This window comes from Triticum urartu, chromosome 6A (genome assembly GCF_056163025.1).
Source record: "Triticum urartu cultivar PI428250 chromosome 6A, HENAU_Tu73, whole genome shotgun sequence".
NCBI classification, from domain to species: Eukaryota; Viridiplantae; Streptophyta; class Magnoliopsida; order Poales; family Poaceae; genus Triticum; species Triticum urartu.
The window spans coordinates 174,273,043-174,283,936 of NC_141878.1; positions in this window are offsets into that span (position 1 = coordinate 174,273,043).

Consider the following 10,894-nt stretch of genomic DNA (forward strand, 5'->3'; position numbering starts at 1 on the left):
CCACAAGGTAAGTATATGCATCATAGTCATGTGTATGAGAAATTCTTGCTAATGTACATATTGTTTGCAAGAAGGACTCATGGGCATGAAGGTACATTTCCCATATTCATATCTTTTGCCCTGATGCATATAGCCAAGATACATGTAACACATTGCTACTCTGTCATGGTTATGCTCTCACATGCTTCTATATTCCATCTTCACATGTTTGCATACATGTAGGGGGAGCCTATGCATGTTACATGTCTTTCCAAAGCTTTACTTGCTATTCTCTATATCTTTATCTAAAGCTCTGATGTATGTTGCCATCAATTACCAAAAAGGGGGAGATTGAAAGCACAAGTGCTCCCTAGGTGGTTTTTGTAATTAATGACAACATATCTCTTGTTAGACTAACACTTTTACCTAGTATGTTTCAGATAAGTTCAACAATGAAGTGGCATGGACTAGAGGATGTGGAACCCCTTCAAAATGCTAAGGACAAAGGATTGGCTCAAGCTCCAAGCTCAAGACTCTACATTTTCTATTTTAGTGATCCAAGGTCACATTGAGTCTATAGGAAAGCCAATACTATTAAGAAGGGATGAGGTGTTGCTTAATGGCTTGCTTGCTCAAAGTGCTTAGTGATATGCTCCAAAGCCCTCAACCACTTTCTCACTTCCAAATATGTCCCACACCAAATATCCAACTCGGCCCCACCGATTCTTTCTATCCGGAGCCACCGAGTTCAGTTGACATAGCCACTGCCAGAAACCCTAAACAGTTCGGTCTCACCGATGGTATCTCGGTCTCACCGAGATGGGCTTGCAAACTCTCTGTTACCTGTTGCAACATTTTCGGTCCCACCGAGATATGCAATCGGCCCCACTGAGTTTGCTTGGCCAACTCTCTGTTTCGCTTATTACCCAAATCGGTCCCACCAAGTTTGAGTAATCGGTCAAACCGAGTTTTGGATTTACCCTAACCCTAGCACATCGGTCCTACCGAGTTGATCCAGTCGGTCCCACCAAAAAACCCTAACGGTCACTAGATTTGCTGAATCGGTCCGACCGAGTTTCTCAATTCGGTCTCACCGAGATTGGTAAATTGTGTGTAACAGTTAGATTTTGTGTGGAGGCTATATATACCCCTCCACCCACTCTTCATTCGTGGAGAGAGCCATCAGAATATACCTACACTTCCAATACACATTTTCTGAGAGAGAACCACCTACTCATGTGTTGAGGCCAAGATATTCCATTCCCACCATATGAACCTTGATCTCTAGCCTTCCCCAAGTTGCTTTCCACTCAAATCTTCTTTCCACCAAATCCAAATCCTGTGAGAGAGAGTTGAGTGTTCGGGAGACTATCATTTGAAGCACAAGAGCAAGGAGTTCATCATCAACACACCATTTGTTACTTCTTGGAGAGTGGTGTCTCCTAGATTGGCTAGGTGTCACTTGGGAGCCTCCGACAAAGATTGTGGAGTTGAACCAAGGAGTTTGTAAGGGCAAGGAGATCGCCTACTTCGTGAAGATCTACCGCTAGTGAGGAAAGTCCTTCGTGGGCGATGGCCATGATGGGATAGACAAGGTTGCTTCTTCGTGGACCCTTCGTGGGTGGAGCCCTCTGTGGACTCGCGCAATCGTTACCCTTCGTGGGTTGAAGTCTCCATCAACGTGGATGTACGATAGCACCACCTATCGGAACCACGACAAAAACATCCGTGTCTCCAATTGTGTTTGAATTCTCCAAACCCTTCCCTTACATTCTTGCAAGTTGCATGCTTTACTTTCCGCTTCTCATATACTCTTTGCATGCTTGCTTGAAATGTATTGTGTTTGTTAAACTTGTGCCAAAACTCCACTTCAACTTAACAAAATTAAAAACTGCAACTTTTGCTACTTAGTGTCTAATCACCCCCCTCTAGACACCTCTTCTCGATCCTTTCAACAAGACCACTAGTTTCAAGAAAAAGGGTAAAGGGAAGAAGAAAGGGAACTTCAAGAAGAACGACAAACAAGTTGTTGCTCAAGAGAAGAAACCCAAGTCTGGACCTAAGCCTGAGACTGAGTGCTTCTACTGCAAAGGGACTGGTCACTGGAAGCGAAACTGCCCCAAGTATTTGGCGGATAAGAAGGATGGCAAGGTGAACAAAGGTATATGTGATATACATGTTATTGATGTGTACCTTACTAAAGCTCGCAGTAGCACCTGGGTATTTGATACTGGTTCTGTTGCTAATATTTGCAACTCGAAACAGGGACTACGGATTAAGCGAAGATTGGCTAAGGACGAGGTGACGATGCGTGTGGGAAATGGTTCCAAAGTCGATGTGATCACCGTCGACACGCTACCTCTACATCTACCTTCGGGATTAGTTTTAGACCTAAATAATTGTTATTTGATGCCAGCGTTGAGCATGATCATTATATCTAGATCTTGTTTGATGCGAGACGGTTATTCATTTAAATCAGAGAATAATGGTTGTTCTATTTATATGAGTAATATCTTTTATGGTTATGCACCCTTGAAGAGTGGTCTATTGTTAATGAATCTCGATAGTAGTGATACACATATTCATAATGTTGAAGCCAAAAGATGCAGAGTTGATAATGATAGTGCAACTTATTTGTGGCACTGCCGTTTAGGTCATATTGGTGTAAAGCGCATGAAGAAACTCCATTCTGATGGACTTTTGGAATCACTTGGTACTTGCGAACCATGCCTCATGGGCAAGATGACTAAAACACCGTTCTCCGGAACTATGGAGCGAGCAACAAATTTGTTGGAAATCATACATACTGATGTATGTGGTCTGATGAATGTTGAGGCTCACGGCGGGTATCATTATTTTCTCACCTTCACAGATGATTTGAGCAGATATGGGTATATCTACTTGATGAAACATAAGTCTGAAACATTTGAAAAGTTCAAAGAATTTCAGAGTGAAGTGGAAAATCATCGTAACAAGAAAATAAAGTTTCTACGATCTGATCATGGAGGAGAATATTTGAGTTACGATTTTGGTCTTCATTTGAAACAATGCAGAATAGTTCCGCAACTCACGCCACCCGGAACACCACAGCGTAATGGTGTGTCCGAACGTCGTAATCGTACTTTACTAGATATGGTGCGATCTATGATGTCTCTTACTAATTTACCGCTATCGTTTTGGGGTTATGCTTTAGAGATAGCTGCATTCACGTTAAATAGGGCACCATCTAAATCCGTTGAGACGACGCCTTATGAACTATGGTTTGTCAAGAAACCAAAGTTGTCATTTCTTAAAGTTTGGGGCTGCGATGCTTATGTGAAAAAAGCTTCAACCTGATAAGCTCGAACCTAAATCGGAGAAATGTGTCTTCATAGGATACCCAAAGGAGACTGTTGGGTACACCTTCTATCACAGATCCGAAGGCAAGACATTTGTTGCTAATAATGGATCCTTTCTAGAGAGGGAGTTTCTCTCAAAAGAGGTGAGTGGGAGGAAAGTAGAACTTGATGAGGTAACTATACCTGCTCCCTTATTGGAAAGTAGTCCATCACAGAAACCGGTTCCTGTGACACCTACACCAATTAGTGAGGAAGCCGATGATGATGATCATGAATCTTCAGATCAAGTTACTACCGAATCTCGTAGGTCAACCAGAGTAAGATCCACACCAGAGTGGTACGGTAATCCTGTTCTGGAGGTCATGTTACTTGACCATGACGAACCTACAAACTATGAGGAAGCGATGATGAGCCCAGATTCCGCAAAATGGCTTGAGGCCATGAAATCTGAGATGGGATCCATGTATGAGAACAAAGTGTGGACTTTGGTTGACTTGCCCGATGATCGGAAAGCCATCGAGAATAAATGGATCTTCAAGAAGAAGACTGACGCTGACAGTAATGTTACTGTCTACAAAGCTCGACTTCTTGCGAAAGGTTTTCGACAAGTTCAAGGAGTTGACTACGATGAGACCTTCTCACCCGTAGCTATGCTTAAGTCCGTCCGAATCATGTTAGAAATTGCCGCATTTTATGATTATGAAATTTGGCAAATGGATGTGAAGACTGCATTCCTGAATGGATTTCTGGAAGAAGAGTTGTATATGATGCAACCTGAAGGTTTTATCGATCCAAAGGGTGCTAACAAAGTGTGCAAGCTCCAGCCATCCATTTATGGACTGGTGCAAGCCTCTCGGAGTTGGAATAAACATTTTGATAATGTGATCAAAGCATATGGTTTTATACAGACTTTTGGAGAAGCCTGTATTTACAAGAAAGTGAGTGGGAGCTCTGTAGCATTTCTAATATTATATGTGGATGACATATTGTTGATTGGAAATGATATAGAATTTCTGGATAGCATAAAAGGATACTTGAATAAGAGTTTTTCAATGAAAGACCTCGGTGAAGCTGCTTATATATTGGGCATCAAGATCTATAGAGATAGATCAAGATGCTTAATTGGACTTTCACAAAGCACATACCTTGATAAAGTTTGAAGAAGTTCAAAATGGATCAAGCTAAGAAAGGGTTCTTTCCTGTGTTACAAGGTGTGAAGTTGAGTAAGACTCAATGCCCGACCACTGCAGAAGATAGAGAGAAAATGAAAAGTGTTCCCTATGCTTCAGACATAGGCTCTATCATGTATGCAATGCTGTGTACCAGACCTGATGTGTGCCTTGCTATTAGTTTAGAGGGAGGTACCAAAGTAATCCAGGAGTGGATCACTGGACAGCGGTCAAGAACATCCTGAAATACCTAAAAAGGACTAAGGATATGTTTCTTATTTATGGAGGTGACAAAGAGCTCGCCGTAAATGGTTACATCAATGCAAGCTTTGAAACTGATCCGAACGATTCTAAATCGCAAACCGGATACGTGTTTATATTGAACGGTGGAGCTGTCAGTTGGAGCAGTTCTAAACAAAGCATCGTGGCGAGATCTACGTGTGAAGTGGAGTACATAGATGCTTCGGAAGCAGCAAATGAAGGAGTCTGGATGAAGGAGTTCATATCCGATCTATGTGTCATACCTAGTGCATCGGGTCCAATGAAAATCTTTTGTGACAATACTGGTGTAATTGCCTTGGCAAAGGAATCCAGATTTCACAAGAGAGCCAAACACATCAAGAGACGCTTCAATTCCATCCGCGATCAAGTCTAGGTGGGAAACATAGAGATTTGCAAGATACATATGAATCTGAATGTTAAAGACCCATTGACTAAGCCTCTCTCATGAGCAAAACATGCTCAGCACCAAGGCTCCATGGGTGTTAGAATCATTACTGTGTAATCTAGATTATTGACTCTAGTGCAAGTGGTAGACTGAAGGAAATATGCCCTAGAGGCAATAATAAAGTTATTATTTATTTCCTTATTTCATGATAAATGTTTATTATTCATGCTAGAATTGTATTAATCGGAAACATAATACATGTGTGAATACATAGACAAACAAAGTGTCACTAGTATGCCTCTACTTGACTAGCTCGTTGGTCAAAGATGATTATGTTTCCTAACCATAAACATGAGTTGTTGTAGGATCGAAAGTATGTCTAGAGGGGGGTGATTAGACTACTTGACCAAATAAAAATCGAGCCTTTTCCCAATTTTAGTTCTTGGCAGATTTTAGCTATCTTAGCACAAGTCAAGCAATCTCCACACAATTCAAGCAAGCATGCAAAAGAGTATATGAGCAGCGTAAAGTAAAGCATGCAACTTGCAAGAATGTAAAGGGAAGGGTTTGGAGGATTCAAACGCAATTGGAGACACAGATGTTTTGTCGTGGTTCCGATAGGTGGTGCTATCGTACATCCACGTTGATGGAGACTTCAACCCACGGAGGGTAACGGTTGCGCGAGTCTACGGAGGGCTCCACCCACGAAGGGTCCACGAAGAAGCAACCTTGTCTATTCCATCATGGCCGTCGCCCACGAAGGACTTGCCTCACTAGCGGTAGATCTTCACGAAGTAGGCGATCTCCTTGCCCTTACAAACTCCTTGGTTCAACTCCACAATCTTGTCGGAGGCTCCCAAGTGACACCTAGCCAATCTAGGAGACACCACTCTCCAAGAAGTAACAAATGGTGTGTTGATGATGAACTCCTTGCTCTTGTGCTTCAAATGATAGTCTCCCCAACACTCAACTCTCTCTCACGGGATTTGGATTTGGTGGAAAGAAGATTTGAGTGGAAAGCAACTTGGGGAAGGCTAGAGATCAAGGTTCATATGGTTGGAATGGAATATCTTGACCTCAACACAAGTGTAGGTGGTTCTCTCTCAGAAAATGTGTATTGGAAGTGTAGGTATGTTTTGATGGCTCTCTCTACCAATGAAGAGTGGGTGGAGGGGTATATATAGCCTCCACACAAAATCTAACCGTTACACACAATTTGCCAAACTCGGTGGGACCGAATGGTTAAACTCGGTCGGACCGATTCAGCAAACCTAGTGACCGTTAGGATTTTCGGTGGGACTGAGATGCAACTCGGTAGGACCGATATGGTTAGGGTTAGGGCATAACGTAATCTCGGTGTGACCGATTACACAAACTCGGTGGGACCGATTTTGGTAATAAGCTAACCAGAAAGTTGGTCAGGTAAACTCGGTGGGACCGATTCGCTCATCTCGGTGAGATCGAAATGTTACAAAAGGGAAACAGAGAGTTTACATTGCAATCTCGATGGGACCGATCGCTCATATCGGTAAGACCTAAACGTTACGAAGGGAAACAGAGAGATTACAATCCCATCTCGGTGTGACCGAGATCCCTATCGGTGAGACCGATTTGCCTAGGGTTTGTGGCAGTGGCTATGACATTTGAAACTCGGTGGCACCGGATAGAAAGAATCGGTGGGGCCAAGTTTGACTTTTGGTTTAGGTCATATGTGGATGTGGGAAGGTAGTTGAGGATTTTGGAGCATATCACTAAGCATTTTGAGCAAGCAAGCCATTAAGCAACACCTCATCCCTCCTTGATAGTATTGGCTTTTCCTATAGACTCAATGTGATCTTGGATCACTAAAATATAAAATGTAGAGTCTTGATCTTGAAGCTTGAGCCAAACTTTTTGTCCTTAGAATTTTGAGGGATCCACTTTCCTCATCCATGCCATGCCATTCATTAAGCTTTTCCTGAAATATTAATCTTGGAATAATGTTAGCTCAATGAGCTATATGTTGTTAGGAATTACCAAAACCACCCAGGGGTAGTTGCACTTTCAGTTGTCATTTGATAAACGGGATCAGATCATTAGGAGAATGATGTGATTGACTTGACCCATTCTGTTAGCTTAGCACTTGACCGTTTTAGTTTACTGCTATTGCTTTCTTCATGACTTATACATGTTCCTATGACTATGAGATTATGCAACTCCCGATTACCGTAGGAACACCTTGTGTGCTACCAAACGTCACAACGTAACTAGCTGATTATAAAGGTGCTCTACAAGTGTCTCTAATGGTACTTGTTGAGTTGGCATAGATCGAGATTAGGATTTGTCACTCCGATTGTCGGAGAGGTATATCTGGGCCCTCTCAGTAATGCACATCACTATAAGCCTTGCAAGCAATGCAACTAATGAGTTAGTTGCGGGATGATGCATTACAGAACGAGTAATGAGACTTTCCGGTAACGAGAGTGAGCTAGGTATTGAGATACCGACGATCGAATCTCGGGCAAGTAACATACCGATGACAAAGGGAACAACGTATGTTGTTATGCGGTTTGACCGATAAAGATCTTCGTATAATATGTAGGAGCCAATATGAGCATCCAGGTTCCGCTATTGGTTATTGACCAAAGATGTGTCTCAGTCATGTCTACATAGTTCTCGAACCAGTAGGGTCCGCACGCTTAACGTTCGGTGACGATCGATATTATGAGTTTATGTGATTTGATGTACTGAAGGTAGTTCGGAGTCCCGGATGTGATCACGGACATGACGAGGAGTCTCGAAATGGCCGAGACATAAATATTAATATATTGGAAGACTATATTCGGATAACGGAAGTGTTCCGGGTGATTTCAGAGAAAACCGGAGTGCCGGAGGGTTACCGGAACCCCCCGGAGAAGTAATGGGCCACATGGGCCTTAGTGGAGAGAGAGAGGGCCAGCCAGGGCAGGCCGTGCGCCCCGTCCCCCTCTAGTCCGAATTGGACTAGGGAAGGGGGGTGGCGCCCCCCTTTCCTTCTCCCTCTCCTCCTTCCTTCCCCCTCCTAGTAGGAGTAGGAAAGGGGGGGGGGGTCCTACTCCTACTAGGAGGAGGACTCCTCCTCCTGGCGCGCCCTGCAAGGGCCGGCCGACCTCCCCCCTTGCTCCTTTATATACGGGGGCAGGGGGCACCCTAGGACACACAAGTTGATTGTTCCAAGCCGTGTGTGGTGCCCCCTCCACCATAACCGACCTCGATCATATCGTAATGGTGCTTAGGCGAAGCCCTGCGTCGGTAGCAACATCATCACCGTCATCATGCCGTCGTGCTGACGGAACTCTCCTGTGAAGCTCTGCTAGATCGGAGTTCGTGGGACGTCATCGAGCTGAACGTGTGCTGAACTCGGAGGTGCCGTACGTTCGGTACTTGGATCGGTCGGATCGTGAAGACGTACGACTACATCAACCGCGTTCTCATAACGCTTCCGCTTACGGTCTATGAGGGTACGTGGACGATACTCTCCTCTCTCGTTGCTATGCATCACCATGATCTTGCGTGTGCGTAGGATTTTTTTGAAATTACTACGTTCCCCAACAAATGATACACATATTCATAATATTGAAACCAAAAGATGCAAAGTTAATAATGAGAGTGCAACTTATTTGTGGCACTGCTGTTTAGGTCATATTGGTGTAAAGCGCATGAAGAAAATCCATGCTGATGGGCTTTTGGAATCACTTGATTATGAATCAGTTGATGCTTGCGAACCATGCCTCATGGGCAAGATGACTAAGACTCCGTTCTCCGGAACAATGGAGCGAGCAACTGACTTATTGGAAATAATACATACTGATGTATGCGGTCCGATGAGTGTTAAGGCTCACGGCAAGTATCGTTATTTTCTGACCTTCACAGATGATTTGAGCAGATATGGGTATATCTACTTAATGAAACACAAGTCTGAAACATTTGAAAAGTTCAAAGAATTTCAGAGTGAAGTGGAGAATCATCGTAACAAGAAAATAAAAGTTTCTACGATATGATCACAGAGGTAAAATATTTGAGTTAAGAGTTTGGCCTTCAGTTAAAACAATGTGAAATAGTTTCACTACTCACGCCACCTGGAACACCACAGTGTAATGGTGTGTTCGAACGTCATAACCGTACTTTATTAGATATGGTGCGATCTATGATGTCTCTTACCGATCTACCACTATCGTTTTGGGGTTATGCATTAGAGACAACTGCATTCACGTTAAATAGGGAACCATCTAAATCCGTTGAGACGACACCGTATGAACTATGGTCTGGCAAGAAACCTAAGCTATCGTTTCTTAAAGTTTGAGGTTGCAATGCTTATGTGAAAAAATTTCAACCTGATAAGCTCAAACCCAAATCGGAGAAGTGCATCTTCATAGGATACCCAAAATAAAATGTTGGGTACACCTTCTATCACAGATCCGAAGGCAAGATATTCATTGCTGAGAATGGATCCTTTCTAGAGAAGGAGTTTCTCTTGAAAGAAGTGAGTGAGAGGAAAGTAGAACTTGATGAGGTAACTGTACCTGCTCCCTTATTGGAAAGTAGTTCATCACAGAAATCTATTCCTGTGACTACTACACCAATTAGTGAGGAAGCTAATGATGATGATCATGTAACTTTAGATCAAGTTACTACCGAACCTCGTAGGTAAACCAGAGTGAGATCCGCACCAGAGTGGTACGGTAGTCCTGTTCTGGAGGTCATGTTACTTGACCATGGTGAGCCTACGAACTATGAGGAAGCGATGATGAGCCCAGATTCCGCGAAATGGCTTGAGGCCATGAAATCTAGATGAGATCCATGTATGAGAACAAAGTATGGACTTTGATTGACTTGCCCATTGATCGGCGAGCCATTGAGATTAAATGGATCTTCAAGAGGAAGACGGACACTGATAGTAGTGTTACTATCTACAAAGATAGAATTGTCGCAAAAGTTTTTCGACAAGTTCAAGGTGTTGACTACGATGAGAGTTTCTCACTCGTATCTATGCTTAAGTCTATCCGAATCATGTTAGCAATTGCCACATTTTATGAAATCTGGCAAATGGATAAACAAAACTACATTCCTTAATGGATTTATTAAAGAAGAGTTGTATATGATGCAACAAGAAAGTTTTGTCAATCCTAAAGGTGCTAACAAAATATGCAAGCTCCAGTGATCCATCTATGGACTGATGCAAGTATCTCGGAGTTGGAATATACGCTTTGATAAGTTGATCAAAGCATATAGTTTTATACAGACTTGCGGTGAAGCCTGTATTTACAAGAAAGTGAGTGGGAGCACTACAACATTTCTGATAAGTATATGTGAATGACATATTGTTGATCGGAGATAATGTAGAATTATTCTACAAAGCATAAAGGAGTGTTTGAAAGGAGTTTTTCAAAGAAAGACCTCGGTGAAGCTGCTTACGTATTGAGCATCAAGATCTATAGAGATAGATCAAGACGCTTGATAAGTTCTTCAATGAGTACATACCTTGACAAGATTTTGAAGTAGTTCAAAATGAAACAATCAAAGAAAGAGTTCTTGCCTATGTTACAAGGTGTGAAACTGAGTAAGACTCAAAGCCCGACCACGACAGAAGATAGAAAGAGAATGAAAGTCATTCCCTATGCCTTGGCCATAGGTTCTATAAAATATGCCATGCTGTGTACCAGATCTATTGTATACCCTACACTATTTTTGGCAAGGGAGTACAATAGTGATCTAGGAGTAGA